The sequence below is a fragment of the Lagopus muta genome, chromosome 12 (assembly GCF_023343835.1).
Source record: "Lagopus muta isolate bLagMut1 chromosome 12, bLagMut1 primary, whole genome shotgun sequence".
NCBI lineage: Eukaryota > Metazoa > Chordata > Aves > Galliformes > Phasianidae > Lagopus > Lagopus muta.
Genome location: NC_064444.1, coordinates 10,447,755 through 10,475,304, shown reverse-complemented (window position 1 = coordinate 10,475,304; position 27,550 = coordinate 10,447,755). Strand labels below are relative to the sequence as shown.

The 27,550-nt window shown below is 36.3% G+C and overlaps 1 long non-coding RNA gene across 1 annotated transcript in view; it reads right to left on the bottom strand.

Annotated features, from left to right (window-relative positions):
* The window catches only part of LOC125699394 (uncharacterized), a 323,127-nt gene that overhangs the window by 50,734 nt on the left and 244,843 nt on the right, over positions 1-27,550 (bottom strand). Inside the window, exons 13-16 of the long non-coding RNA XR_007379529.1 lie at positions 27,150-27,259; positions 26,016-26,063; positions 17,960-19,773; positions 4,351-4,456 (exon numbers count right to left, since the gene is read on the bottom strand). This is a non-coding gene — a long non-coding RNA (uncharacterized LOC125699394). The remainder of the gene's footprint in view (positions 1-4,350; positions 4,457-17,959; positions 19,774-26,015; positions 26,064-27,149; positions 27,260-27,550) is intronic.

Here is a 27,550-nt window from a genome sequence, read left to right as displayed (position 1 = left end):
AACCTTGATGCAGTTACGCTAGAGGTAGTTTGATCATGCTGATATGCTGTAGTTTTCCCTAGCACAGTAAACTAATAACTCCTGGTTCATTAGAAATATCATTAAAAGTTTTTACTCTTTTTAAATGTATGAAAACATTTGACCTCAAAGGGTAAGTATGTTGATTCTTATATATAGAGGGTGAATTTCCTAGCCAGAAAAAAATTAGTGGTACAACTCATTTCTCAAGAAGAAGCCTCTGAAAACAGTATCCTGATTTTCTGTAGACACTGAGTGTCAAATTGAGATATGTCACACATGAAAATTCAAACCCATTTCTCGTCTAGTTTACTTGTGCTCTGGCTCTGATGTTGGCAGATTTTATATTTGCAAGGGGAAAATATCACAATTTAATTTCTGAAATCTGTTGACAAACATTTTATTTTATTTTACTTTTTTTTTTTTTTTACCTTGAATTAAGCAATCAGATCTTTGAAAAAGCTATATTTAGATTTTTTTTTTAATTGACCCATTATTTTGCTTGCTTTCACAGCCAGAACCCCCTACTGCAAACAAGGATAAGGATGCTACCTGGACTTCGTTTGATAAATAGTTTTAATTAAAATATTCTGTACCATAAGTATTTTAATGTTACAGACAAACCAAAGGTATGCAGTAATAAATTAAATTATACATTTAAATTAATCTATAAATATGCTATAAAATTGACAGGATATTTTTAAGATAGAGAATGAGACATAGATTGCTAATTATGACAATTAAATATCATGAGTAAAACTAAATGACAATCAATATCCTAGAACCATTTTGTAAAAAGAGAAAAAGGGAGGAAATATAATATCATTTAGATGTCTATAAAAGTGAAAAATTATTAGCAAGTTAGAGTTCTGATTTTTCTATTGTAATAAAATGATAAGCAGAAGAACATTATACTTCTCATCACTGCTAGTCATAAATACTGTACATACACTGTACTGGCACAATCCATTATGGGATTCTTCTATTTGGGTCTATTATGCACAGGATAATAACATGTTTAATTTTTACTAATAAAATTTCCATGCTTTCTGCTCAGAGTCTCATCCAGAAGTCCTACTGAAGTCAGTGAAAGCTTTTTCTTTGCATCAATGAATTTTTGAAAACTCCTTACTTTCAAAAGACAGCAACATTTAAATGCAAGTTGAACCAGTGTAGGAGTTACATACACACATGCTGGGCCCCAACCTCACGAACTGTTTCTTCATATGAAAAAACACCAGGGCTTTTATCCTATTAGAGAGATACCTGAACTGAGCATTGCCTCCTGTGTCACCCATCTGAAAATCTTTTAACAGCTACTTCTTCACATCATAAGAATGTTAAGGCCAGCTAAAAGATGCAGAGTTGCTTTGACTGCAGTGCTGTGTTAGGGGACAGCAAATGTGTAAATTGGGCTTAAGTCCATTAAATTACTATCTCAAAATTGTTTTCATAATATTAGCGTCATGCCAAAGATGTGAATTTACGGACCAGTTTCTTCACTACCGTTTATCAAGATGGTAAAGATATTTTCTTGTCACAGATCTGGCCTAACATTCATTGTTGTATTCATATTAAAAGTCTTCTCTATGTCTTTCAATCACATATTTTCCTTCTAATTAAGGCATATTCACTTTTTTTGCTAATTAGGTATTCTTTGTTGCACAATGTTTGCTCTAATCTTTTGGAATTTCTCTCAATATCTAGTCATTGCCTTCATTACTGGCTCCCCTAGAATCCAACCAAAGCATGTTATTTTTTCTGCTAATTATATCCTCATTTACAGATTGTTGCCTTCTCTGATTGGCTCTTTAAACCAGTTGCTATGACTTCATTAGCAATGTCTTCTGACCCTGTTATTTCTTGTGACAGGATTTGCTCCACTTGTCCTGTAGCACTGTATCCCAGGGTCACTCCTCTCCCGGGTTGGAATAGTGTCAAACACAAAAGGTTTAGGGCAGGGAAAATCACTGCTGAAGTTGCTAATTACCACATGCAGCAACAGTACAAATTAATGCTTCTAGCAGTTTAGAGGAAAAAAAAAAAAAAAAAAAAAGTGTTTTAAAGGTGTCATTAACAGGTTAGTTTCATTTATAAATGGGGTTGAAAAAAAAAACCACAAAAAAACATAATGTAGTGTATTTTTGCTTTTTCAATCTCTCCATCAAATAAGTGCTTCTAAATCACATGGGATTGCTTATCATGCTATATGGCAATAAAATTACTGTATAAGCAATTCTTCAGCCAGATTATTTTTATGAGGCAAATTTCTAAACAGATTTTCCTACTTTAACTTGAATTTCAGAATCTCAATCTATCATCTCTAACCTGTCCAACAAAAATAGTGGTCTGTCTTAAAGCACAGAGTTACATTCCCTGGTATTTTTTTCTGAAAATATTTTAAGTGATTATAGAAGAACAGTACTGTCAGGGAAAATTAAAGCACGTGAATGTGAAACAAAGTACCAGCGCCGTGTTTATATTAAGCAAAAGAAAGATATGAAATTACAAATTCCATGGGGTGCAAATGCATGTTGTACTGTGTTCCCCATTCTCAGTCTCCTACAAATCTGAACAATTTATCACCAGAACCAGAGATCCACACATATAGTAGAGTTTAACACAAGTTAGTTAATATGAAAAACGCTGTATCTAGTTGTTTGCAAAATTACTTTTGTTGATTAAAAGGCTCTTCAGAACTTCCGGCTTGTGAAAGGGTTTTAAATTGTCTAATGCTGATTGTGATTGCTATGCAGAAAAAAGGCAATGCGAAGCAAACCATTATATCACTGAATCTTTGTTAAGCAGGCCTTGAAAGTGCTTGACAGCATAATTAATCTTGTGATATGAACAAAGAAACCAACTCAATAGTATTGAAGATGCTTATTAAAAATACTAAATACCTTTTTCCACTTAAAAACCTTTTGAAATACTGTGGAAAGTGCCATTACCTTTTTTGTTTTTGTAGTATTTTAGTCTAAAATTGATATGAGGAGGACACAGCATGAGGAAAAGAATAAACTGGATGACAATAAAAATTAGTTTGAAAAATAATGCTCCCTGATTTGGGGTGTCAGTTAAGCAACCTCCAAGCATTACAAAAGACCCTTGCACACGCATGCATATACACTGTCTACTGCTGTTAGCTTCAGAAGTTATTTAAAATAATGACTAGTTGTCAGTCATATTACATTTTCAAAGTAAACCCTAATATAATAATTTATATTTAAATAGGTAACATCAATTTTAATTGTTGTTTCTGCCTTATACAGCGACTATATTGTATGAGGAGAGGAAATCGCACACATATGTTTCTCTGACAAAGTGGGATACATTTGCGGTGAAGCTATCCCAAAATATACTGAAAGATTCCCTAGAAAGAGAGGGATAGTATGCTCTGACAGTGGCTGGAAGTGACTGTATGCAGAGCTTGGAACATACATGTTTGTGATATGCAGAAAGAATGAAACAAGCTTTCCAAATGAAAGCTCCTGACTTTCAGCAGAATGTTCAGTTTCCTTTGACAATCACAGAAAATGACAAACATGGAAACCAACATTTAGAAGAATACTTCACTTTTGATGTTCCTCAGTTCATTAAGAACTTGGTACTGTGGCAAATTTCAACATTATTTGTTTAAGACCAATTTATCTATTTCATTCTGGGAAAGATAATTATTCAGCTAGGACTCAATCCTACAGTATGGTTAAAACTAGAAAAAAGCAGGCACTGTGCCAGTTATATCCTAGCAAACCTGACACTTATAGACAGAAGGTGGAATAAGTGAAATGACTGGCCTAACTGAAGGTGTTCTTTGTATGCACCATGAGCTAACTAAGGAGTCAGTCCAGGAATATCACAACCTCATGAAAGATGGCACCCCTGGATTTGGTCTCCATGGCCTCTAGACCCCATGAAAGACGTCCTTGTTTCCTGTTAAGGTCAACTGTTCTGTATACCCAGATAAAAGACTACAGAACAGGACAGAAGTATAATGAAAATAAACACAAACAAAAAACGGCATTATCATTTTAAACACTTTGTTAGCTACATCTGCTCTTCTCCCTGTCAATCTAGTTTTAGTTTCCTGACTTCTCAGTGCTGCAAGAGCTTTCTCTGAGCTGCTAAGTTTCACCGTGTTATGAAAAGAAACACACAGCACAGCTGTGTTATGCAGAAGCCTCCGCACAGACAAATTCTCAGCCCTAACACTGTTTTAGACAGTACAACCTTTGGAGAGAGCACTGTCTTATGTTACACAGAAAATTACATATACAGCCCCTGCTTTTGATCAAAGGGTTGCAGATCTTAGTTTAAACACAACCTACCTACCTCAGTAGTCAGCAACTGGCAAAACGTGCATCAGGTCCATGAGCAGGAGCATGCTGAATCACAGCCTTCCTTTAAACGTTTCAAGTCTTGGTAGCTGCACTTCTCCCTGAAAATGCAAAGCTTATTGATTAAAATATAGGTTGAATTTTTGAGTAAACACACCCTACTTCACCTTCAAGGTGTTTAATGCTCTCTAAAGAGATTAAAAGCATACTGTTCTTCACTTTAGTAACAGTGAATCAACTCTGGGTTTGATTGTCTTCTCTCAGAGAAGACTTCCTGTGACATACGGCAATCTCACTGAGCACAGTGTAGGAGGCTCTGATGGCAATCGTTACTGCAATTAGCAAATCACACTACCATATTCATGTTTTACTTTATCGTTCTGATTCTAAACATTGGACCTCTTCTTGAATCCTCTATGTACAGAACCCCCATTAATTAAAATCAAACAGCAAGAAATATATAAAAAATCAATGGCATAATATGACTCATGTTATTTAATTAATGGGTAATTCCTCATACCAATATGCTGAAAAAGCTTGAACTTGACCTTTAGGATTAAAAAATTCACCATGTGAGAAAATTTGCTTTTTCCTAATCACATTTCTCCCCAACAGATTTTAAATACGCACTTAAAATCTGTCAACAATGTGTTCAAGTACATGCATTCCCTAACACTGCAAGTAAGCTGTTGTTGCTATCCATACCACTGCTGATAATGGCATGAACAAAATATACCTGGTGGCACACACATCAATGTTAGAATATACAAAACAGTATTTTCCCTGCCATTGCTTCAGGTGATGACAAACAGCCCACCAGCTACAACTTTCTCCTCTCTGTCTTTTTTCAGTCATTCATTTGAAAATTACTACACAGGTGTCATTTGTTGAGCAATGCTAAGTGTAGGAGCACACTGAGACAAAGTCTGTATTTCATAATAACTCAGCAATATGGATTTTGGCCTTAAGGGTACATTCATTCAAACAAGAGAATAGCGGTAAAAAGCCCATGAGCAAAATCCTGCAAGCTTACAAAAGGAGATGCTCATTCAGGGGTGAACGCTTTATTTCAAGTTTAATAAATTTCATTTTCAAAGAATTGCCAACTCACACAAATTTGTTACTAATCTTGAAACTGGAGATCCTATTTTTCCTGCTCACACTGCTAGGAGAAGACAAATGGTTCCTCACCATCAGTTGAAGTGGCTTGCTCTCAGCTTTTCCTCAGCTTCATCAGTCGCTTCCTGCCTGTTCTTGCTGGAAGCTGTAGAACATGCTGTATGTATACTGTCCTGATATAATAAAGCACAACATGCTTCTATAGTTCATACTGTTTATCCGCAGACATCTGAAGCATCAGAAATGCTGGAAGCACCATTAGGGAGCCCCATGACGGTTCAGGAACCCTTACATACTATCTGAAAGGCTGCCAGGGGAACAAGGTCATCCAGTGCTTGGAAGACAGCAAAGTCTGGTTCACACATCATTTTCTGATGCAACATCCCTATACCCCAAGAAAAACCAAGATCATTTCAGCCATACATGGACAGGCAGTTTGCCAGGGACACATCCTGTCGCTAAGAAGGGTATCTGACGTTGCTCAAGTACCACCACTGGAACACAAAGAGACAAAGACCTGCAGGAGCACACATTTCTGGAAGTTGAGAACACAGCAAGTTCTCTGTGAGGTTGCTAGGAAGTCCCTGCTCCATTTTGTGGCTGACCTTTCCTGCTTGAGCACACGTGATGCATTCTGCTAAACAAAAATCTAAATACAATGGTCATTCATCTTTATCTACTGACCTGCTTGTTCACATCAGTATTTCCAGCGCTACAGAGACAAGGCAGATGTCTGTGTCAACCACAGATATCCCTGGCTAGGCAGAGTTCCTGCTGGACGCTAATCCTGGAAAAGATTCTGCAAATATCAACCAAGGGCCCAAAGTTTGCATTTTCCCTTGAATCTGCCTGTTGTAGGAAAAGATACAGTCCATGTTCCTTTGCAGATATCACCACTGCATTCTTTTGAAGGACCATTTGAATGAAGAACCCAGAGGTAGTAGTCCTCATCCACATGAGCGGCAGAGAGGAACAAGGGACCCATTCTGTTTACCTTTATTCTACATATAGAACTTGATTCTATAGGAATATTTCCTGGTTCTCAGGTACTTTGAAACAGAACTTGGCTACAGTAGTTTGTATTAACATTTCTCTTCTAGAAGTTTTTTTTTGCATTAAATGGTGGTCTTAAGAGGGTCAATTAAATCTGAACAGACTCTGAAGCATTTCACATAACCTCTCAGTAAGAGAGGTTGTCTCTATTGACAAGTCTGTGTCCAGTCTGCTCTGAACTCTGAAAAAAAAGGGGACTGACTGTTTGAAGGTAGCATCAACTTCGACTCAAGTAAGCTGGCTTCTATTTATATACATCTGCTAAGTTGTATGCAAATATTTCTTCCTGTTTGTTGCAATATTTTTTTCTATTCTCATAATGGGGCTGGCAGTCCTTGGGATGTCATTAACTGCAGGACTACATGATCATAAGAACACTCTCACCTTAAGGCCAATTGTTTATATTTGACAATATATTTAGTTCAAATATTTACGTGTTTTACAAGTCTCTCAAAGCCCGTAGCTCCAATTTCCCTTTTTCCTCAAAATCTGATGAGCAAGGCAACCCAGGCATTCCCTGTTCCTGGCAAGAAGGACGTGAGTGGACCCTGGTACAAGTTAATATCTTTCCACAGAAGGGATAACACTTTTCAGACATGGTCCTCTTACCCATTGGAATTGATGAGGGGGGAGCCAATGAGATGAACTGCAGAATTAGAGAAGTCATAACATGAAGAAATAAAATAGAAACCCTGAGTGAATCTTCCTCTGGTCAAGTCTTGACATCTGACAGAAATAGTTTACTTTATTCAATGCTTCATGGTCACCCTTCTTGGACCAAAAGTTGCAGTTGTAGCACAACAAAATGAGGATATTTGGGTCAGAATGGCCAAGGTAGAGTATAAATTTATGTGGTATGACTGCTTCTTGCAGTGGGAGCACATTTATCAGTACTGGAATAGTCTGACCTGAATGACCAGGGCAGTGCCTTTACGGTAATGGTCGTGGGAAATTGTTCAAAGGGAAAAAGAATGGCAGCAAAGGAGGGAAGAAAGTTGTTTTAAAAACAAAGGTCAGAGGTCTAAAAAGACTGAAAGACAGAAAATCAGTATTTTATAATGGTTAAAACGGCAATGGTTAAAACAAAAGAGGTGTTATATGATTATAGAGTTGGAGGATCACGAATACCAATTATGGGTGAGAACCTAAGACAAAGGAATTCTGCTGAAAACAAAAATGGGATTATAGCATGTGGAAAACAGAGGCTACTCAGAAAAGAAAGATAAACATGGGAGGAAATTTGGCAGAGTGTTGTAAGAGAAAGAGATACAATGAAAAGCAAGAAATTACTAACTCTGAAGATGACAAGCAGATGATATTACATCCTGACTTAAAGCCTATATTAAAAAGAGTTAGCAGACATCCTTTCCAGGTCCACAGAAGGAAATTTTCTATCTGTTTTCAGCTTGACTTCCCAAGGCATTGTGCCTTGAACTATCCAAATCCTTCCCTTTCTCCCTAATCACTTTTGGATTCATTGCCCTATCTGACACAGCATAATTAGAGGTAATTATATCCCTGCAAGTTTCATGAAAATTAGCAGTATGAGGAAAGACTAATATAGAATCTCTACTGTATGTAAAGGCAGATATAATGCTACCTTGCAGTTAGCAGAAGACATCCAGGCATGCAGCACATGTACTGCTCCTGTCTGGTCACAACACCGCTATCTCCTTTTCAGTCATGGTGTGGTTATCAGAGAACATAAAGGATGCTTTCCTGGGAAGCCAGACTTCATTTTGCCATGAAAACATCTTGACGTTCTGTTTAAATCTGAAGTCTTTAAAGTACATTATGATTTGAGAGTGCTACTTCAGATGCAAATAATAATGAGGTAGAGCTCTTTTGTTTGCCCGCTAGAATTCTAATCATTCTGACAATATGGTTTCTAGCTTACTTTTGTAAACTAGAGATTATTCAAGAGAATTTACTCTTGATATAAATAAATGAGAATATAATCTCAATGTTTTACATGTATCAAAGCTTGACAGGGCAAAAATTTACTAGTTGCCATAAAAGCTCAATGTAACCATTTTAGAATTCAAGATAACATTTTTTTTTTCTTAAAAATTAGCTATTTGATCAATTACTTAGCACAACCTGGAAAAAAAGCCACCAAATTCTTCAACATTCTCAACTTTTGTCCTATGCAATAAACAGTCTCATCAGTGTCTAAAAATGATTCATAAAATCTCAGCAATTATAGAGAGGCATTCTTACATAAGAAAAAGAGCATAATTATTTGTACGAAAACATGAAAATATAGGAGATGCATTTGTGCTGCTCAAAATACAGCAATTATCATTTCTAGTGACAATATGTGTAGAGTGCAAAATATAAAAAGAAAAAAAAGAATTAAGATATCTGAAAGATCTCTACTGTAAAGAACCATGTTTACATTGGAATATATTTATGACACAGTTTAACAAATACCTTTATTTTCTTACTAAAACAACATTTTATCCACATGCAGATAAATGTAGGTCAAGTAGGATCTGAAATGAAGTTAAGAAATTCTCAAGCACTGCCTCTCAATATTTAGTAACACAGTCAATAAAAAAAGAAAGACAACTCTGCAGGAGAGCAACAAACCCAGACTTAACTATGACATGCTGTCTATCTCATGCATAGACATACTGTGTTCAGACTTACTATAAGTAAAATGAACAGTATGGAATATGTGTTGCAGATGGATCACTTGCTGAGCAAAGCTTTCTGGCATTCACATACAGAGGTAGGAGCCATTCACTATGGTTTAGATGCAAAAGAGAAAAATAAGATAAAAAAAGTATTTTGTGCATCCATAATGCAAATTGTGATACCATCTAGCTTTTCTGGACAGCTCAGTTTTTAACAATGTTAATTAGTAAGGCTTTATAAATGTGGATGACAGTTATCCAAATTCACTGACAATTTCAAATGAGGGGCTTATCATTAATCAGCATTACAACACAAGGGTGCCCTGCTTGAGGCTCTACCTGGCTGGTGAACAGTTGAAGAGAAAACAAGAGGTTTACATCAGAGCTATCCATAGATCTCAGCAGTTAATAGATGATCTTCACAGGTAACGCTTTCTCATTTGAAATACATCTTCACTGGTAGAGCAACAGCTTGAGTTTGATGGATATTCTTACTGCATTCCGAGGTGTGAAGAAAAGGCCTGAACTGTGCATATGCTATAGAAGACAGTTTTCCCTACTACTTCTGGTGGCTCATTGTAGCTGTTACAGCTTTGTTCACAACCTTTGCACTCCATGATGTCTCTTGAAAATACAGCATTTCTTAGACTGGTTGCTTTCAAATAACGTGGTGTTTCTGCTCTGAGGATATTCTGTAAAATGACATTTGACTCAGTTTTTCTGTAACTCCCAATCGTGTTCATTTTACATAAGTAACTGTGCATCCAGCCTCACAGCACAACCTAACACTCAAGCTGGTTCTTTTCCTCATCTTTTTTTTTTTTTTTATGGCTATACCCCCACCTAATTCCTGGGTTGTTCCAATGTAACTGCTTTTATATCCTTCTGCAGAAAAGGCAAAGAATGGATATAGTCCATCTTGCCCTACCTTAGTTGTTTTGTATCTGCACTTAGGCAGGAATATAAATTAGTAGAAAATAATTTTCTTGGTGAAATAAGCAGTTATTCATGAATACAAACATCTAGAGGGAAGGTTGCTAACTAGCATTTTTTTCACAAACTGTAAGAAGTTACATTTCACTTCAACGTCAAAAAGAATTGTGTAATCTGTAAGAAGGTCATTTGTGAGTGAGAGACGTCCCTTATACTGCAGGCAGGAATGACTGACAGTATCTTTGGCATAAGGAAACTGAAAGCAACTTAAAGCAGAGAGTATGAATGATAGCTTGACACAATCACATCTCTACATGGCAGATTCGATCTAAAATCCCCTAGAACATCTTCATTCTTCAATTTCAAGATTTTCCTTTATCAAATAGCATTTCTAAAACTAAAAAAAAAAAAAAAAAAAAAAAAAAAAGAGAGAGAGAAAGAGAGAAATCTAACCAGGACAATTACTTATCCTTATATGAATCAGTTGTCAAGAGATCATCCCACTTAGATGGCATGACAAATGCATCTTAAAACGAAGAATTTCCAGCAGGAGCTGGAAAGGACAGCTTGTACATTTCTTATGTGCTTTCCAACACAAGCAAAGTGAGTCTTTACTCAACTGTTCAAGACATGCAGTATTAGAATTTTTCAATACCAAAACACACTGATTTTAATTTTTTGGATCAAATAGATTTCCTTCTAGAGCTGTTCTAAGTGTCCAGGATCTTGAGAGAAATTGAATAGTCAGTCTATTTTAACATCCTATTCATGCCCTCTCAAAAGATGTTCTGTAAGAACAGAGAATAATTAATTTCCAACAGAAAGGTATTCGCAGGAGAAATAATTTAGTAAACAAGTCTGAAATATATGCAAGGTACAGTACATAATACATATGTCTATTACTCAAATAGATAAATTGCTAATTTTTCTAAAATAAACATATTTTAAATTTAATGTTAAAGTGCTCAGTCCTTCACTCTCACTAAAGTCCCATCACCCTACAGCTTTTAGTGAACTTGATATTTTATATCTACGTGGCTCTGAATCTAGACTTGGTTATTTTAGCATCAGTATATTCCATGCCAAACAATACAAAATCTCCTTTGCCTCAGAGCTCAGTATTTTCCTCCGGTTCTTACATATTTTGCATCTTTCCTCCTAATATTTAGGAGAGAACCAGCTACCTGGAATGTCATTCAGTATAACTTTAGATTATAATCATTCAGTTGAGCACACATCTGTATATCTACCATACACAGTTCTTCCAGATGTACCATATAGCAATTAAAGCAGCATTGGAAGTAGATTGTCACATATTTATCTTAAACAGGCTACATACTATCAGGTCAGCTGCACCCATTAATTCTATGTCCACAATAAGAAAGAGTAATATCAGTCCTTATATACCGGCTAAAACGATCTTAGTCAATGGCTGAACAGATGGCACTGTGTGTATAGACTCTTCATGGCCAACATTTCTAGCATAGTGTCTTGCCACTAATAAGACACTGGCACAGCTTTAGAAGAACATGATGTTCTGTCATATTTCAAAACAACATTTCCACTGTAAAAAAAAAATACCAGTAAACAGATTTTGAGATTCCAAAAAGAATATCAGCTGATCCAGAGGATCCAGCAGCAGCAGCATTGGATATTTCTGTTGTCATTTCCATATGGAATTTAATTGCAACGTTTTGTCTTTTCTACTGGAGATAGAATTTCCTATTGAATTGCTGTTATAGCATTGACAACCCAGGTGTTCAGCTTTATTTTTTTGCTCTGAGAAAGCACATGGCTTCAGACTTCTATTCTGAATTAACATCTCAGGAATCTACGAATGGATTGATGTTGTGGTTATGCTAACAACCCCTGACACTTCACTTTGGAATGTAATACTAAAAACAGCAGTTGCCATTATTTTTCTTAGTTGATTGAAGAATGAGATACATTCCCAAGGATTTTTTTTTTAATGGCAATTACAGTTATTTTGCCATGCTAGACAGCATTTTAGAGCAGCACTCATCTGCCCAAATATAGATGAAGCTGTCTGCACCTGAGCTACTTGTGCGGGCTCCGTTTATAGTCAGTGGAGAGAAACAGGCACTTTTAGAGTGCAATTGATCTTCTCTTAAGATTGACAGCTACACTGTAGACATCTAAAGTTGGATGAGATTAATAGTGTCCCCAACATTTACTAAATTATGCAATATTCTATATAAATAGAAGACAAAGCCTCTTTCGTAAAGAGCTTTCATCTTCAGTCAATATATTTCCAGAACTGAGCATCTAAATTGCCTGTCTTTGTCAAGTGCTTCCCTTTGATGTTATTCCATAAGGTGCACTCTGGTTTTCCTGGACAACACACAGCACTCTTTACTTTCAGGATGGAGAACAGAAGAATTCAGAAAAGAGCTTCTTAGAATTGATTTTCCAGAACTGTGATCAGAAACTTTTTGGAAAGTTTGGGTTCATTTTCATTTGTTTGTTTGTTTAAGCAATGATTTGTATTTTGTCAGATTTTGAAGTTGAGTTTGAAAAACAAGTACTGCAAAGTAAAGTAGTAATGTTTGTCTGCAACAGCCTACTCTTCCCACATATGCTGATTTCTCTGTGAAACAGCAAAGCTAATAGTGGTTCCTCCTCTTTGCTGCTCAGTGACAGGCATGCCTGTTCACAAGCACAGAGATACATGTGAACTAGAAATGTTACTCGTGCTATTTTCCAATCCATGGAGAGAGCTCTGAAGAGGTCAGAATCACTGCAAAACACAGTACTGATGATAAACCGAAGGTGAATATTATCACTACTCTTCCCTTTGCTTACAAAATTAAAATTCAAGGAGTAGGCACAATCTGACTTTTCTAAAGCAACAGACTCCTTTTTGAAGAGGACAAAAATTGCATCTACACTTACATAGTGCTCAATTAAAACATAGGAAAACTTTTTTTGTTGCTTGCTTTGCTGTAACCAAATGAAAAGCACATTCTGGATAATTGTAGCAATCCAACATGTCCAACAGTTGGTTTATAAGACAAAATTATATTTTATATATTACTATAATAGTAGCCTGAGATATTCGGATGAAGCAAAAACTAAACTTTGTAGTACTGCTAAATTAGGTATGGATCTGTGATATATTTATCTTAGATTTTAGCCAAAGTACAGCAAGCAATGTCCATATTTCTAGGCAGTACCTGAATGACTACAGCAATTACAAGATCACTTAGAGGTGAGAGGTGAAACTCACAGCGTTTCTTTTAACATTAGAGACAGCCATGTCTCTCAAGGTTCTGCAGCACCGTTTTAAGAAAAATTAAATCTAAACTTTTGCCTGCCTAATCTTAAGTGATCAAGCAAATTGAAACTCACTGGCCTAGAAAAAAATCACAGCAGTATGCAAAATCCCGATAAGGTTTCTAATAGCCACTTCCCATCATAAAATGAGGCAACATTTGAAATAACACCAGACACAAGCTGCCCTTTAAAAACTTTGCTCTCATAGAAATGCCTTCAGGAGGTTTTTAAACAAATTTTGATTATTCCAAAAATTAAAACTTTGCACTCTATAACTTTGATGAACTAGTGCATACAGAGACAATCAATATGCTATCTATTACAGTGATGAAATCTATGTTCCCACACAAAAGCTTCTCTTTCTGATACGCTTCCGATCCAGAATGGCAACTTCCAGATGAGTTATTTACAGCACACTGAAAAGTCTGTTCTTACAGATAGAGGAGTAACTTTGACCAGACGCACACCAGGTTTAGCGAATCAGTTCAGGACAAACCTAATTTGATGAGCTAGATCTAGAAGTTGAAAGTAAATTATCCTATTGAATACAAGGTATCATAGCTAAAACACTCAATCTGATAATTAAAGTATCCATGGTAACAATGGCAGAATAACATGTATTCATACTTCTCAGGTAAAATAGAGCAAAGCTCTGTGTTTTTTTTTTTTAAAGAATTTTTCCTACCTCATATATCCTGTCACTGGATAACTAGTCTAAATAGAACATTTGTCTTTGATACATATAATCTCTTCAGTGCATATTTAACTATTCAAATTTAGCTAACATACTATTTTTGCTAAAATATAAAGCAAAACAAGATCTCAGTCACAGCCACAAAATCTTTTTTAATGTATTCCTTGTGCTACTTCTGAATATTAATAAAAATTAATAATTAATTTTGCCTTTGGCATTGCAAGATATACTAGTTTTAATTAGTGTACTGTACTCCTATACAATTAAAAAATAATTGATGTCCACACTTATTGGCGGTCTCTGTGATCTCTTTTCCTGTTGTTGTCAACAAATGCCTCAAAAAACAAGTTCAAGAATGTTTTGCTGTCCACTTGATTTACACACCAAAAGTAATAGACAAATCTTTTATGATGAAACAGAACAGTTTTCTGTTTAAATTATACACAAGTATATTAACTAGAAAGAGAAAATTAAAAGCTGATGGCTCAAAGAAATAATGGAAAGACTATCAAAATGTTTAGTCTCCCAACATATTTGCCTGGAACATATCAGTGGGTGACAGAGTATTTCAACTTAAAAGTAGTGGCCATCTTGTATTTGTTATGTCAATCCTATCTAGCATTTAATTTTGATGTCCCTCTTGATCAGTTCCAGTTATTTAAATTCAGCATATCATGTTACTGTTTTCCTACATCATACTAATTGTACTATGAACTACTTTATTATATAACACTAAAGTCGCTCTCATTCTGAAAAAATGAGTCAAAGAATTAAAGTATAAATACCCACAGGAGGAAACAAAAACACTTCCCTTCGTTGTATTTGCATCAGAAATCTTCAATAAATAGTTTTCTTTATTGCAACCACTAAAACAAAAATACTGATTCCCAGAGTGTAAATTCTCCAGCAGTTATGAAACACACACAAAAAAAATCATATGATAAAGAACAACTCAAACACAGCACTCCTTCTTTAACCCAGAAGTTCCTGCTTGTAGCTTGAATCTAGGTCAAAAAGCGTACCCAGAAGAGACATTTTGGAGCATGACAAAAAGCTAACTAGAAATAGCTGAGCTTATTTTTTCACTATCGTAGTACTACACATACCTCAGAGACTGTCATATGACAAGAGCTAGATAAACAAATAGAGTAAACAGAAGAATAGAAAGGAATTAGACATCAATGGAATAACAATGTACATTTTTTATTTCATCATCTAATCCGCATACTTATAGAGTCATGAACATGAAAAATCAGCAACTCAGATATTTATGCAATTAATGCTGCTATCATGATTAACGATCTCAGTGGTCATTTTAACTAAAACTGGATAGTAAATCAAGTAACCTATTTAAATACATATCACTGAAGAACCGAGATCATTACAAAGTCCATTCTTATTTCTGAGGATTTTTCAAAGTTATTGCCCAACAACTTTTCTGGCACTAAGCACTAAGTCAATGGCTTGCCTCAATTAAAGTAGATTCAGCTGGCTTCCATTTATGCTTCAGACTGGAAGTAAGTCAGCCAGTAAAATCATTCTACAACTTCATCTGCACTTTCAGAAACAGACAGATGACCTATGGCTCCTGCCACTGTAACACAGGCACACACAGCTAATTTGTGGTAGGTGAATGGTTGGACTAGATGACTGCAGAGGTCTTTTCCAACCTTTATGATTCTAAGCATTGGATGGTTCCTTCCAAAAGCGGTACATATGCACACATGTATGCAAAAAGGCCATAGAAAGGCTAAGGTCAGTGTGAATGGAGAATTAGTGGGAATGTCTGGGTGTGGAAGCACTAAAGAAGAAAACATCAGGAAAGAGTCTCTCTTGAAAGGCCTCATATTAATCTACCAGCGTTGGAAGGCCATACACACCTATGAGAACTAATCCTCAAATTCACCACAGACTCTCCATGCTTCTCACAGCGTACACCCTCATCTCCGCCATGTCATCTAACAGCCCTTTGCATGCTCTAGGAGAGCTCTGACCTAATCACAACCTTACATTCAAAGTTTTGGGATGCTGCTATGACAAGATGAAACTCCAAATGTTCCGACCGAAAACAGCTGCTCCACACCACTGCTGCAAAAAAAGTGCTCCAGCAGTTTCACTATGTGGATTTGAGCTAAAACAGAGCAAGTAAGGGCTATTGCTTACAATTGCTTAGAGCTCAGTAGTTAAATGGGCAGGGCCTGGAGTTTCGATGTGCATTTTATTAATTCTGGCTCCCCTGCTGAGCTCAGTTACAGCCACAGGTCACTGCAGAGCAAGTTTATCAGGCAGCACTTCAATGACATGAGTGGAAGTGAAGTCTTTTTAACAGATTCCTTGCTCTGCACTTCTAAAGTTCTTAAGAAATTTCAACTGGCTAAAAGGTATTACAGGAAGAGGGACAAGAATCACTAGTTCGTGTACAACCAGCTAACCAATAGCTGAAACCTCATTCTATCTATCAATAATGTGGTAGGCCATAGAAACACTAATTCTGCTCATATAAAATTTTGTAGTACATGCAGACTTTTTAAACTTTTCCACAAATTTCCACCAATTTGAAATATCAGTATTTACAAGCACTGTTTTTATTGCATTGAACTGGTTACAACTGGGACGAATCAGAACAATAACCCAATAGATAAATGAGCACTGACAATAAATTTCCCTTTTAACTTTCCTCATTACCCTCAGCTTAGGGTAGATAACGCAATAAATGAAACCCCAAGACAACTACTGCAGAAGGTCTCACTACTCCAGCCAGGGCTCCAGATGCTAACAGCTAAGAATTCTGAATGTAAAGCCCTTCTCTTCTCCTCATCATATATTTCTTCTCAACCCTTCCACAAAGGCAGTCCTGAACAGGATGCTTTTCCCATTTTATTTATGTGAACTTTCATGACATGTCATGCACCACATTCATAGCAATCACTGACAGATAGTTAAGTTTCTAAGGGGTTACAGAAGAAACCATTTTCCACCAACTGTTCTCCTATATGCCAGAATAAAATATACCTCGTGGACTAAATCTTTTACCGCTTGTATCCTGCCAAAAAGTATGGGGTTTGTTTTCCAAATGAAATTCCATTAGCTATTCCTGAACTATGGCAGAATAACAATTCCAGCATTAAAAAAAAGTATCTAACCACAGGTAATTGAATTTGTCTCAATCTTGAGTTGTCTTCTGGAAACATGACATCGGAATAGACCATTTGCAACTGTACAATATGTCAGGGTCACAGAAGAAAATTTTCAGGGTGGCTGGGATGCTTTAAGCATGGATATCATCTTTGTAGATGGACTCATACACCCATTAGCTCATACAGGTTACACTCTATTTAATGAAAAGCCATCAGAACTCAGAAGTTATTCCAGAATTAATCATCACTTTTACATCACAATGTGTCTTTTCAGTATAAGTGCAGACGTAAAAACTAAAATTATTCAAACTAGATTAAGTGTAAAACAACATTATTTTATCTGTATATTTTTGTGATGTTATATAGTGGCTTTTTTTGTTGCTGTTGTCGCTGTTGTTTTGAACACTTCATCAATGCAACCACTGAGGAGTGAGAAATTTTATATTAATTTGGTGTAGATAATGAATGTAAATAGACCATGTATGTTTTCACCCAGGCATGGTAAGAAGCACTTTTCCTCTAAGTATTGAACACACAGCAAATTTAAGTTTTTTTATATGCTAGTACACTGAGTTTAAGCCTTGAACAACTGAGAAAAAATCAGAAATTTTAGCCAGGCCATAGTAAAATCAAACCTTGTTGGTGTTTGTACTTGATCCTTCCAAAGGTATATTCAGCATTCCTGTCCTCACAAACCAAGGAAGATCAAAGCTCATGATTTCCTTTATGGCTTACCTTAGTACTTCACAGTTTCTTTGCTGCAGAAACCATGCTGGGAGTAGGAAAAGAAAGACAGCAGCAGTCTGAGCTTCTGGAATAACCACTATAGATGACTCTAGGAAGAACAGAAAATACATGGGTAAGCTATCCTGCTTCCCAAATTCTGCTATGATCCCCTGTTCTCGTAGCTTGGAAAGAAAACTGGATTTTCTCCAAGGCTAGACAGGTGGCAGGGAAATATTTTTTGGTTAATTACCTCAGAATGCTGGGAAAGGTGTGCTGCTACCTCATGTCTGCCTTGCGCTACCTCACACTGGTAATTAAGCTGATCAGTACTGGTACATCTACCCACCAATCAAAGCTGAATATGAGGGATATTTTGAGGAAACAAAGCATTAAACAGCATTGAATTAAGAGTTTGGGTAATCAAGATGGCACATGTTCTACTTGAAAAATAAGGTCAACCATTCCAAAAGAGGGACAGCTGGCATGCTGAAAGTCAATCTTAACAACAAGGATTGTGTTTCTTGCTTTAAGAGTCACAGTTGGGGCCTCCATGCAGGCTTGTAGCTAATGAGTTGATAATATTTCCTTCAGAAGAAGGGAAAAAGGCCACTACTCAAATTCTCCTTGATTCTTCTTTATTTGGGATGTTGGCAAATCCAAGTTGGCTGTAATATTTATATAATGACCAGTCTTCCCAGTGGTGGATTCAGCAACAAGCATGTTCAATCCAGTCTTAAATTAAACAGAGCTGTATAAGTAAAAAATTGGAGACTATGTAAGTGTGTGTGTTTATAGCATTGCAGAAATCTTACTTTTTCTGAATACTGGACCAACCCTTCTTATTGTGACATTCCTAAACACATCCAAATTTAAACGCTATTATTTTTAATGCACTATTTTCTGTAGGGAATACAGGAGCAAAGTCGATTTTGTATCATTAACAACAGAAAAGAGAGATTTTCTGCTATCAGTACCGCCAGAAAAAAATGCAGCCTCATATATTTCTGTAAAGAACAGTATGAGATGCACTCTGTATTTCTTCACGAAAATAATGTGCTACGTTGCCAAATCCACAAAAATGTAAAAACAAGAACAAAGATGAAAAGTTAGTGAATCTTCTAATATTTTCTAAGGTAGGATCATTTTGCTCAAGCACAAGTATATGCCTGACACTTAATGCTTAATTTACCTGCAATTTGCTGCAAGTATTTGTGGAAGCATGTATATGCATGCAAGTAGCCAATTTAGAGTCCGGGATTTGCAGTGAACTAGTTACATATTTTCAGTCATTTTTACTATAGTCTCTATCCATAACATGAATTAATTACTTCACCAAATTAGGCACACAATTAAGCATGCAGGCTTTTATAAAACTATCCCTTAACTTCACTTTATCTGAGTAGCCTAGCTTTACAGATAACTTACTGTGCAAGATATTTCTAGAAACAGGCTGCTTCAGCATACTGGGCCCAAAAATTTAACTGCAGAAGACCTTAAGAGTAATAATCAGTATTAATTGTACTATTCATGGGAATTTTTAAAACATAAATCAAACTAATAGATTGCACAATTTATAAACTAGTACTCCCAACAAACTTTATTCCAGATAAATAATTGCTTACACTGCTCTTTAAAGACACATTCCTGCCAAGTCTGAGTTAGACTCAAACCTAAAAATAAGTAACTTTAGAATTTGCTGAATTCAGATTTATTTTTTTTTAATGCTACAAAAGTAATGAAAGTGTAAAGATGGCATGCTGATATTGGAGTCCAATTCCGACCAGCAAAGGTGATACAGCTTGAAATGCTTCTAGACTGATCTTCTGAAAAAAAATGAACAATACAATGAAATACATTATACGAGGTCATTAAGACTATTAAAGTCATTCATCAAACAGAAAACAGATCTTTTGATTTTCAGGGAAATACTGAGACTCCAAACATCCCTCTGCAATCCCTTTCATCATTTCAGTAATTTTCAACATGAGTCCGTTCTCATCTGAGTCCGCTGTCTGCTCCTCCTCCTCCTCCCCCACTTCTCCTCTAATAGTGTTCAGAGAGAACTTCAAGATGTGGGCTAATGGAGCTGGCATGGGTTGGAGTTTAATATTGCATGTGCTTAACTTTTTGTGCAACTGACCAACATGACATGTCTAACTGTATAAATGGAAGTTTTATGGTGATAAGATCAGTAGTTACTGAGATATTTATGTGACATGCTGACAGATATAAAACTACAAAGCTTGCTTTTATGCCTTACATCCTCTAGAAAAAAAAATAAATACTAAGATGATGGGTCACTTTGAAGAGAATTTATTATCTAAATTACCTAATACCTGGCTAAGTTCTAATATGCAAGATGAAGTCTCAAAAATGCTATTAAAACTATGAACTTTAATTTCAGGAGATCTCAGTATTCTCTGCCAAATGGGGCACAGTACAGCCAGTTTGCTTGTCTCACTCTGTCTCTAGATCATGGTGCTGTCATCCAACCAAAAAGGAGAATGATGACAAAAAACAGAAAAGGCACAAGATAATCTCTCTCCCATTTTTACACTATGTAGGTTTAGGTCTCAGGGAGATTCTCATCGCTGCTGGGTGGAGGAGTAAGATTATCTCCTGAGAGAAGGTCAAGATTAAAGAAAATACATTATTCTTGTGTGTGTATAAGTATATACACATATATAAATATAATCTCTGGATGAAATGATGGAGTCCCTTTTACATTTTGATCTGGGAAAACCAGCCCCAGAAAGTCTTTCAGAAGATGCCGACGTTTCCTGCTGCTAAAAAGCAGCTCTCCCCCAGGCTGTGCCCACTGCTGGAGCTAAAAGCCAGCTCCACCTCCTCTATCTGATGTGAATGTTAGTTCACACACTGAGAAGGTGGGCAGCTGCAGCAGTCAGCACAAGGAACAGCCTGGTGGCAGCAAAGAGGGGAGAAAAAGAAAGACAAATATTAAAACAAGAATTTATTATTGTTTTTACTTTTTTAAGTGAGGGAAATTTGTAGGCAAACATAAGAAAAGAAAACATAGGAAAAGAAAACTTCACTTCAGGAGACACAAATATCAGGCAGCATACAAAAAAATCTGACCCTGAAAACAGTATAATGCAGAGAACAAAGGAATAAGCAGATCAGGGGAAATTGGAAACTAAGTGGGTTGCTCCAAAAGTAATGCCTCGTGTTTATTTCCATGGGAACTACAACAGATACAAAGAGCACAATAACACTATTTGATAAAGCAAATTCTCAACTACTAGACACAGTTTTTCAGCATAGTCACCACCATTATCTGTGCATTTTCATTAGCATGCCACACTCATATACAAGTCTGCACTGTCAGAGGTGACACACTGTTGCTGTCACCGCCATTGAAATGCATCACCCACCACTTCACCATGCTGAAATCCAACTGTTTGGTCTTCACAAGCGTTCAAGAAGCATACGTAAATGCCAGTGTGTGCCATTTTTTTCCACATAAAGGAATTCAGTTACACTCCTTTCCTACATCCCCACTCCCATATCAGGCACCATGCTGACAGACTGGCCCCCTGCTGGATCTGTAGCACAGGAACAAAATGAAATTGAATATTGGTGGGAAGGTTCAGCCTCTGCTGCCATACCACGAACAATCGCTTACATCATAGGCCAACATAATAAAATAGGAGGCATTACTTTTGGATCAGCCCTTGTACTTCGCTGTGCTGTTCCTTTCCTTACCCATGGGCTCAGACCCTTCAACATCAGAGAGAGGATGTTCAGTGTCTTTCATCCCCATCTGAGATTCCAGTGGGAGACAGCACACATCTCACCACCCCCTTCCTCACTTCTGTTTCTCCAGCCTGCCTCTGCTCTTCTGTGAAACGTCAGGTAGAAAGGCATAAAAACAGCTCTCAAATCTAAATTAGGGTTTGGAATCAAGTAACAGAAGAGCACTGAGTACTACTACAAATGCAGGGGACCACTGTGTCGGCATGTGAAAGCTCAGGCTTTGCCATTTAGAATTTCTATGTTGGAAAGGGAGTGCTGGATCTTCTGGGGAGGATAAGCTTCTCAGTCTCATTACCAATACAGTATATCTGGCATCTTTTTGTATCAGTTTCTTTTATCTGCAGCATCTAGAAGCTCCGACAGAATTACTCCTCCACCTCTAAAGTACCTGTGCTTATAGTTGGAAGAGTGAAATGAAAATTTTCACGAGATGTTTTAGACCTTGTTTAAAAATTAAGTGTCCAATGGCAAATCCTCATCAATCTCAAAACACTTTTCAGAAGACCTTGTTAACAAGAGGTCTTGTTAACTCTCTGCAATGAGTTTTCTGGCACCATCATTTTAAGTTTATTTTGGGTAGTGTTAGAGAGAGCTTGCTGGTTGTGCCAACTGACCATGATGATTAATATAATAAACCAAGATTCCTAACAACTTCTCATGTGTCAAGTCAGTGAGCAGGAATATGTCAACTCCTTTGTTTTCAGCTGATGTGTCCACCCAGGTCTGGTTGCTCAGATATTGCTGCCTCACATACACACAAGCATTTAATGACTAGATAGAACAGAAAGAGTCAAATTTAATAGTTGCAAGATAGATTCATATTTCAATTCAACCAAAAATACTAAATATGTCATTCAATATTTGTTGGGTCTTCAAGACCCCATCACCAATCAAACCACAAAATCTGGTGGCTCTGTTTACCTCTAAATACAAGAATAGCTATATTCTTATATATAGCTATATAAACTGAAACCCAATCTCACAATATAAAGTCACAGAAATACTGTACTGCTGTCATTGGAGATATGTTGGTGTAAAGATAAGCAGAATCAGAACAGTAGCACTAGCTATATGACACACTCTACTTAAATACTGTGGGTTAAAATGATGTACTGAATAAGAAAACAGAATGATATACTGAATAAAAACTAGCTAAACGTGCAAACAACAAATCCCCAACCAAACAGAAACCATTTTCCATTTTTCTCTCCTATCCATCACCTTTGCTGCTCATTTCACAGTGACAGTCTTGCTGCCTTAAAACAGTTTTGCAGTTTTGCCAGACAACAGTCTGTTACAGTATACGTAAATGTGATCTTGTTTTGGGGACATTAAGGATGCATGTGACAAAAGAGTAGCAGCATATCAGACACGAATTAAAATCCGTTACTGTATTTTAGTTCATTGATCTACTTTAAGCTTCTCAGCGTTGTCTAATTTAAATAAAACTTCAATTTGTAACAATACTATAAATAGAAGGTAATATTGATCAGAGTGCCACCAGCCTGAACTTTTGTTATCACTGAAGCCTGACCAGTTAATGTTGAATGTTACAATTTATTACTCTGCAAAGTACAATACAACACAATAGCACTTAGATTTATAAACAAAGATATGCTGAAATACTGAAAGCAAGTTTAGTCAGCCCAGAATAAGAAGAGTGTTCTGATTTATGGGTGCTTCACAGCACTATTTCCCTACCTGGGGCAATATTTCATTACTTCCCTGATACAAACACCTGTTAACACTGCTGAAAGACTGAAGAATCTGATTTCTTTTAGGCTCTTTTAAACCCTAGCAGAACATATGATGTCCATCAGCAAACATTCATCATCGATGTGGTAGATTTTTTGAGCTTTGGAGGATCACTACCAGTTAAGATGGGTAAATGATGTCCTAGGAGACAGAACCTTCCTGATAAATAGAAGTAGGTACCCAGCCAGTCACCTTCTATAACCTTCTTCTCTTTCACAAAATAAAAACTAAAGTAAACAGATGTTTAAAAAAAAAAGAAAAAAAAAAAAGGCATATTTAGGGTTAAATTCCACGTATAACAGCTGTTCTCAGGCAGCAAGCAATAATACATCATCTAAACAAAAAATATTTAATTACAGGAGTTCTTTTACTCCTGAAGGTGAATTGGTTAAGGAAAATTGCTGGTGTGTCTTAAGGCATGTCCCTGCATTAACCACCCAGGAGGGCAGTGATGCCGTTTCCCACAAGCTACATACAAATCTTTAGCTGAACATGCAGAAAAGAAGGCTCACAACGGTCTCCTCTTGAAGAGTAAGGCCACTGAGATGGCCTTCAAGAGAAAAAGGCATAATGGCAAAAAGGAACTTGGGTTTTGCTCCAGTCTAGAGGAAGAACAACTAGACAAAGGCCTCTGTTCTCAAGCAAGGTCTCTTAACCAACTTAGTCATTACAGGACAGATCTATTCACTAATCAGCAACTTCTCTTTTTCTCTTTAACCAACAGCTCAGCTCTTTAGCTACTAAACTGAGCAGAAGAGCCACACGCAGAGCACTGATGCCCCTCTTATTTGAACTAGAAAACACTAATGTAAATAAAGTGATATTAATATGCAATATCTGGAAGACATTTTTCTCTGCAGAGCTCAATGTCTATTAGGCTTCAGCCAAAACAAAGGTCAACAGACAGTAGGACCCTTCTATTCTTTTTCTTTAACAGGGAATATTCTATTCAATGCCTTCAAAGTAGGAGATTCCTTTTTTTTTTTTTTTTAAATTGGGAACTGTAACTAAAACACTGCTATTATGGAAACAATACTGGTTTTTGTTTTTGTTTTCATTTTTAATTTTCCTTAATAAGAACAAGATCTTAGTATCAAATGATTTCTTAAATTTCACTTTGAATAATCCCCTAGATAAAAACATATTGTAACCATGAATTTCCAAAGTTCACAATCCTTACTTTCATAATTCTCCCAGCCAAGGAACTTACATAATAAAATTTTTTATCTTTGCAAATCATCAGAACAGTACAAAGTGCGATTTTTTACATAAACTGTTGCAAACATGCCAGAAATAAATTCAAATTCAAGTTTAAATAAATTTGTAATTAATATTCACTAAGTAAAATACAATATGATTCAAACTGTTGCAAGAAAATTTGCAAACAGAAAAGAGGATATATTTACAGAGTATTCTATTCAATAAAAAGTATTCACACCAACCAAATCAAAAGTTTTGGCTTTTACATCCCCTTTTTACTTTTGCAGCTGTCAGGTTCTGGTCTGAATATCACATTTGTTGACACCTTCTGCCAAAGTCTTATTTAGTTTATGGATCCACAACTGGACAGAGGGAAAAAGGGAGGCTTGAGACAGGCTGAAAGATAGACAAGAGCACAGTTGAATAAAGCCAGATCAGGTGAAGAGGAAATGAGATCTGGAAAAAATCAAAAGGCAGGAGGCCTAGGAAAGGACAAGAGCACATATGGGAGAGGATTTGCAGATTGAAGGATATAATAAGGGAGAATGGCAGCTAAGAGACAATGAAATCAGCAAACAGATGAAAGGAAAAAGGACAAGGAAAAAAGAAAAGACAAGGAACAAAAAATAAAGTTCAAAAGTGCTAGAAATAGAGCAGAAGATATTTAACAGAGAACCAGACAGAGAAAGTGAGGGGAAGATGCATAATGGAAAATTAAAGGTTCCATTATGAAAAGAAGTCCCTATACCATTCCACTTCAGGATTCCACATCAGGAAGCTATATTTCTTTTTCTTTTTTTTTTTTTTTTTCCTTCTCTGTAAGACAGTCCAATATTTGGAATCATTTCAATGCAAGGGCAAAGCTGGTTATAAAAAGAATGTATAGCTGAACCTCCTGTACACTTCTAATGCTAATGATATCCATACTAAACAGTCCGACAAGTACTAACCAGAGTTGTCCTCTCCACTTCTCTGTATATAAACAGAAAGAATTCCATGTGGCAAATAAACACCTCTTGCCATCTGCTGAGAAGCAGCGCTAAGAGTCTTTAAGAGTTCTTTTAATGAAAATCTTCCCAGAGATTCATGGTACATAACATGATCCATCAATGTTGCAGTTTTGCAGTCCTTATTAGAATAGAGACTTATGACATGCAGTAGATTCTTTGCCTCCTAAGACCTACGTATGAATTACTGAACACTATAAAAATGCATATTAATTTCTATAATATTTATTAAAAAAAAAAAAAAAGCAAACAAACATGCAATTAGCATGGGCTACTGTATTTGTATTTTAATGCAAAAGCTCATATATTTCAAATGCTTAATGTAGTACCTCTGAATCCAACGCACGTAAAACAAGGTTGCCTTCCTCTGTACTTTCCTAGTAAAAAGTAGAAATAGCAATAAGTAAAAAATCGTTCTAAGAGCTTATTTTCATTTGAGAAAGAAAGTGGCCTACAACAGTATAAACTCACTTGTTCTGGGTCTTCTATGGGTACAGCTGTACCATCCATAATAATAACCACTCACTAAGTGATGACACCAGTATACAGTATTTGAAATGTCTGGGCATGAGACATGTAATGGAAAACCATCTCTCATAAATAAAAACAGCCAAGAATATATCAAAAATAAAGAAATGGGTGAATATTTAGATAGTGTTATATCTGCCTGATATGTTAACATAAGTAACAATATCCATTGAACATGTGCCAAACTGATCAGTTCCTGACTTTGAGTTCTTTGGGAATTATGATTTTGGAGGTATTTTGATGTATATTTGTTTTTAAAGGAAAGCCCCTGTTCATTCTTGGCATATTATTATTATTATTATTATTTGCTAGTCACATGTTAGGAATCCCTGAAAAAGAGGTGTTTTTAATTGAAAGGCTGACAATCCCTTAAGTGTAGTGCTGTGAATGATGGCACCTTGATCATAGCTGGAAAAAACAGTCAGTGTGATATAAGCTACTGAACTAAGTTGTAAAATGACAAGGACTGAGTGAACAGTTTTTAATACAGATAATATTGTTCATGCAGTCCATAAATATAGAATTAAATGTTGACCTCTATCTCCCATGTCAAAAGTCAAAGTCAGTGTCAGCACATATTGTTTTTATTTGTTTCAAGAGAAAAATAGATCAACAACATTAACCTCACAATGAACAGAGAATTGAATGAATTAAAAAGCAGTACCCCATAAATCCCTTTCCTTTTATTGGCACAGTGATAAAAATGCCTAGGGCTTAGAGGAAAAGGGTAGTCTCAGACACTAGTCTGAGATGCTCTACGTACACAGAGCTGTACATCACAAGCTAAAACAGAAGAACAGAGATATTAAGATTTGTACAGTCTCATATAATACACAATATCCATCAAATCGCGTCGTAGCATCCCGCAAAACAGGCCATGTCAGATATCCCTAAAACAAGGAGGGTATCGCAAGGTTCTTTTAAAGCAACATTACCTCCTACCTGCCTTTTGAAGATGCACTTCGTAAAACAGATTAAAGATGCAGAAAAGGATTTCATTCAATACTCTCCACGCTTGCAGTATCCAACTAATTCAAGACACCACCTGGAAAAGATCCCATTGTGTTTAGAGAGTTACAAGCTTCATTGTTTGGGTTTCTCTTCAAATCAGTAGCTCATTGTGATAGAACTGAGAGATCTGACATTTTTCCCCTGTTTAAAAAGTAATTTTTTCCAAAACACCTCACAATAATAAAGGCCTTGATTTCACAATGCAACAGCAAATTTGACAGTTAACTAAAATGAGCAGTTTCCATTGCAAATTCAGTTTAATTGCAATTTTTAGTGCTGCATAATTAAACTGAAAATGTTCTGAAAAATTCACACAGTCAAAACT